Source organism: Danio aesculapii, chromosome 11, assembly GCF_903798145.1.
Source record: "Danio aesculapii chromosome 11, fDanAes4.1, whole genome shotgun sequence".
NCBI classification, from domain to species: domain Eukaryota; kingdom Metazoa; phylum Chordata; class Actinopteri; order Cypriniformes; family Danionidae; genus Danio; species Danio aesculapii.
This window is the reverse complement of record NC_079445.1, coordinates 26,560,417-26,565,927: the sequence shown is the minus strand read 5'-3', so window position 1 is coordinate 26,565,927 and position 5,511 is coordinate 26,560,417.

The following is a 5,511-nucleotide window of genomic DNA, read 5'->3' as shown; positions in this document are numbered from 1 at the left end:
AGTGTTTCTTAACCACATTCCTGGAGGACCACATTTTTCATGTCTCCTTAACCAAACACAGACTGAAGAACATGTAATGGATGTGACAGACAAAGGAGACATCCAAAACATGGAGTGTTGGTCGTCCTCCAGGACTGTGGTTGAGAAACACTGATGTAGATGATGTGCATTTTTTCAAAGATTAAAGTGCACAGTAAATGAAGTTATTGATTCTGATCTGCCTAAAATTAGTCATAATTTTCAGTCTAACGTCCTATAATTTATGTATAATAATGCATGCTCTTTATTGGCTGCTTGCTAGCATCTATTTTGGCCCTCAAACACTGTAGTCACAACTGAAGCCTGAAAGAATTTGAATTGTGTTGATATGACAATAAGACAAAAGCAAATGCACTTTTTGTGTTCACTTTCAAAGGATTGAGGATTGTTTAGGAAGCCTCTGAATCAAATTTTCCAATATGGTAATGGATGTTTAGTTTTTGACATGCGCTTTAAGCAGACTGGGCTATCTGACCAATCAGAACAATAGACTTTCAAAAAGTGTCCTCCTCATTTATTAATGTGGCTTATGCACAAAATGGGAGTGGAAACATGCATATGCCACTTCCCACGCTTCCCTACTTCAGCCTATGTAACCCGGTTAATGATAAAACAATGCAGTCCTCTGTAGCACACCCCTGTGTTGTCTGTAATAGTGTTGTTCCGGTACTGAAATTTGAAAAACGTCTATTTCCCGCTAACTTTAAAGCGCCGTTAAGCGCATTCTTAAACACAGCTGATTTGCCATAGTGTTCACCAGTGCTATACAGAAATGACTGTGATTGGCTGTGAAGGTCATCAGTTCACCACTATTCACCGAGTGCAAACACAGACACTGGAGTGTTTTAAAGTCGTGAAGATCAGTCGATTCATCAGTGTATAGCTTGTCTGTGTTTGCACTGAGTAAACAGTGGTGAAGTGGAACTGATGACATTCACGGCCAATCGTTTCAGTTGAAAACTGGTGAATACTATGGCAAATCAGCGGTGATTAAGAAAGAGCTCAACAGCATTTAAATGTTAGCGGGAAATTTACGCTTTTTTTTTTAGTACTAAAATTTAGCATCGTGACAAGTCTAATATAGTGAAAGAATCAGTTCATTAACTTGTTTTGGATAAATGGCATCTTAAACATGTGTTTGGAAAAGAAAACGTTAGCTAACTAGTGCCACTTCCCTTAACTTAGCTGAGAATCAGGTCTGATATCCCTTTTTATTTTCACCATTCATTCAGGACGGACCTTCAGGTCACTCGGAAAGCAGTGAAATGATAAATCTGTGTCACTTTCTCTTCGCTGATAAGATATACAGCCAGTGACACAATAATTCGCCATCACAGATGCTGTTTCTGTGTGACTCCAGGCGATCCTTCCAGGTTTTATCCCACCGCAGCCTCGCTTTCGCTTTTAAAATCTATGTTTCTATAGCACTTATTCACTGCTGCTCTTATAGTTGTGCAAATTGCTTCCTTGTCCTCATTTGTAAGTCGCTTTGGTTAAAAGCGTCTGCTAAATGACTAAATGTAAATGTAAAATGGTGGCTGCGTAAAATAAGTATATTAACATGTATGTTGTATGAAGTATGTTAACGTTATATTCTTAACCACACCACCTTATCCTTATCGTTAGTTTGCTACATGTATGAAGGAATGATGAGCAAAAAGAAAGCCCCGCCCCCTACCCAATATTCTGTTTCAGTTGGAAGTACATCAACATACTGAAATAAAAGTCTATTGTGGCTGAAGCTGACAAACTGTCAACAGAGAAGAACCACCACTCCAAAGGGGAAGTAAATGGTCAGACTTTGATTGAAGATTACCAAAACATTTTTTTTTCAGTGGATTAACTTGCGGATCAATTGTTCACCAATGGAATAACAACGTATGCTAGCAAATTAAACGTTGTAAATTTTGATTTGACAGACTAGCATTAACTGGGCACTTAATTCTCTTGTTCACTTTAAAACCATGCGTTAGTCACGCAGAGATGAGGGCAGTTTTATTGCTGCAAAATATGAATTCATTCCTCCCTTCATTCAGAGACCATTGGCAATATTGTTTCCTTACATAACTAGGAAGGCTGAGGCAATGTTTGTCGATGTACATGCTATCAAGTACAGTTCTACCTCTCTGAGGGAACATGGAGAATGAGATGAGCGAATGAAAGAGAGAGAAAAAGAGTGATCTGTTCTGGCAGGGGAGTGTAGAGGAGGAACAGCTCTACCCTTCCCAGCTGACAGCTTACTATCTGCATGTCTCTTCAGTTCACGTTCAAAAAGAATTTGAGTTGAGCGAGCCTTCAGTCAGACAGAGGGAATTAATTCCAGCGAGCTCCAGCCACTTGGCATCTGCCTTGTCTGTCAGTTGAAAGCTGTGAAACTCTATGTGCCTCGTCACAACTCTAAATTTCAGAGTTGTGCTAATATGAAAGGAAAAAGAAGAATGTAAAATCACCTTGTTCACCACTGCAGGCTGTCCTTGTGTAAACCAGTCACCTTTTTGAGACTGTAGCTGTTGCAGCTGGATGTTGCATAATACCAGGTTGACCATGTTTCTTTTTAAAACAGGAGGATACGTCTGCTCTTGCTGAACATCCATGTTTTTTTCAGTGGATTCAGCAATCAACCTGACACACAGCTTCCATGGGAAAATCTGGTGAATGAGAAAATGCTTAAAAATTAATGCTCAAGTGCTTCCTGACAAAGGATGTCGAAGAATGAAGTAGATCGCTTCATGGGACAATTTTAAGATCTAATGGGACAATTTGTCAAAAAAAGTTTTGAAAGTGTGTTTGTATATAAGTTATACTGTATATGTGTAGATCATAACCTTACAGAATCATGTTATTTGTTAGTACTGCCCTGAAGAAGCTATACAAGACAAAATGAGTACTTTGAAAAAAATTATTAAGTATCAGGTAAATTGTCCTCATTTTCAAACAAATAAAAAATATATTTACACATTAATTTTCTGCTTAAATATTTTATCCCCCCTGCTATAAATGCAATGTGTTTCATTTTTAAGCAAAGTCAACCGTTTTCACCCTCATCTCTTCCTCGTTATTGAAATGTAAACATTAAAACCTGACTAATAAAAACTCGTTTTCAATAATAAGCAGTGTTCAATAATTAAGACCACAATGTGCTATGTGTAATATGACCTACTTTACCAGCTGTTTCAGTTATTAAATTCATAATAGAATTGCGGATGTTAAAGGTGATTTTAGATCAAAAGCAGCTAGCCCAGATCCACAGGAAAACGGGGAAAACGCGGACTTGGCAGCTGACTGAAACGCTGGTTACTGACGTAACTGTGGTTCTATGACTTAGTGGAAGACCGCCAGAGGCAGTGCTGAAAGCACTAGTGGAAAACCCCTCACGCTCGCGCCTGATCGAGAATCGAATAACAAGCTGTCACCTCGTGACTTGTGACGTGCCCCAAGCTATAATAACCCTTTAGCACGTCACTTCCATCTCTTAGATCATTCTCGCAATACCGAGTGACCAGAGACTCTGGCGGTCTTCCACTAAGTCATAGAACCACAGTTACGTCAGTAACCAGCGTTCTATTTCCTATCGTTCCAGACCGCCAGAGGCAGTGCTGAAAGCACTAGTGGAAGACGAATACCTACGCAGTCACGAGGAATCCTTTTCTGAAACTTCCGGACAGGCAGACAACACTGCAGCACACACTGCCGGCAAGGGAGTCACATTTAGTCTGTAAAATCGTGAAAATGTACACGATGAAGTCCAGGTTGCTGCTGCACAAATTTCAGCAAGCGACACCCCTTTGAATGCCGCCCAAGAAGTTGCCATGGAACGTGTAGAGTGGCAATGAACAGATGATGGGGCAGGTAGTCCTGTAGACTCATATGCATGTAAAATAGCTTGTGTCACCCAATGTGCCAGTCTCTGTTTAGAAAGTGCAGCACCTTTGCGTACATCACTAAAACAGACAAATAACTGGTCCGTTTTACGCCAGACTGCTGTTCTGTCAATATAAGCCCTCAGGGACCTGACTGGGCACACCTCCAACTGTATGCCATCCCGATCTGATGGTAGCGCAGCCAACACAATAGGTGAATTCGTGAATTGTGGAGACAAGATCTTGGGCAGAAACGCTGGATTAGGCCACAATGAAACACTGCTAAAATCAGCACTCCAACGCACACAATGGTCACTCACTGACAATGCATGAAGTTCACTCACACGCTTTGCCGTTGTAACTGCCAAGAGGAATGCAGTTTTGAATGACAGCCACTTAATATCAGACTCCAAAATTGGCTCAAATGGTGGTTGACACAGGGAATGCAGAACCATACTTAAATCCCATGTTGGACTCCGAACCACTCTTGGAGGACATAGACGATTTACTCCTTTCAAGAAGGCAGCAATCAGCTGGTCAGACCCGAGTGAAGAAAACCCGAGCTCAGCACGGTGAGCAGACAAAGCTGCAACATACACTTTAAGTGTTGATGCAGAACGTCCAAGCTCAAAAAGGTGTTGCATGAAGTCTAAAATGCATCCTACTGAACACTGTAAGGGATTAATATTACGGCTGGAACACCAATCACAAAATACCTTCCACTTACACAAATACAACTTGCGAGTAGATGCAGCACGCGCATTCAAAACAGTGTCCCTGGCCCTTTGTGAACACTCCAAGAGAGGCCTGGTGGTCCTAGAGGCCATATCCACAGTTTCAGCCTGTTTGGATGCTGGTGCCATACTCTCCCCTCCAACTGACACAGCAAGTCTGGTCTGTGCGGCAGGCGACAAGGTGGTCCTATTAACACAGAGAGAAGAGTCTGAAACCATGGTCTTGCAGGCCAATGTGGAGCCACTAACAACAGATGGTGTTTGCGGTCGCGAACCCGGCAAATTGTTTTCCAAATTAGTGGTAGTGGGGGAAAAGCATACAAGATCACGTCTGGCCAGTCGTGAGCCAACGCATCCATGCCCAGAGATCCTGGTTCGTCCATCAGAGAGAACCAATGAGGACAGTGAGACGTTCGGCTGTCTGCAAACACATCCACTACAGCAGTCCCGTAGGTCCGCCATATCATTTGTACGACATCTGGGTGAAGACTCCAATCTCCCTGTGACACCCTGCCACGAGACAGAGCATCTGCAGCATGATTGAGTCGTCCTGGTAGGTATGCTGCCCGTATTGAAAGCAGATTGGTCTGCGCCCAAAGTAGTAGATGGTGAGCTATTCGAAGCGCATTCTGTGACCTTGTGCCTCCCTGATGGTTTATATAAAAAACAGTCACCTTGTTGTCCGTTCGCACTAAGACATGTTTTCCCCTGAGAACAGTCTGAAAATGCAAAAGTGTAAGGAACACCGCTGTTAGTTCCAAAACATTTATGTGCGCTGTGCGCAGAGTCCCTCTCCAGGTGCCATTCACTCCCCTCTTGCGCCAGACTCCCCCCCAGCCAAGAAGACTTGCATCTGTCCTTATGACCTCCCAATGTGC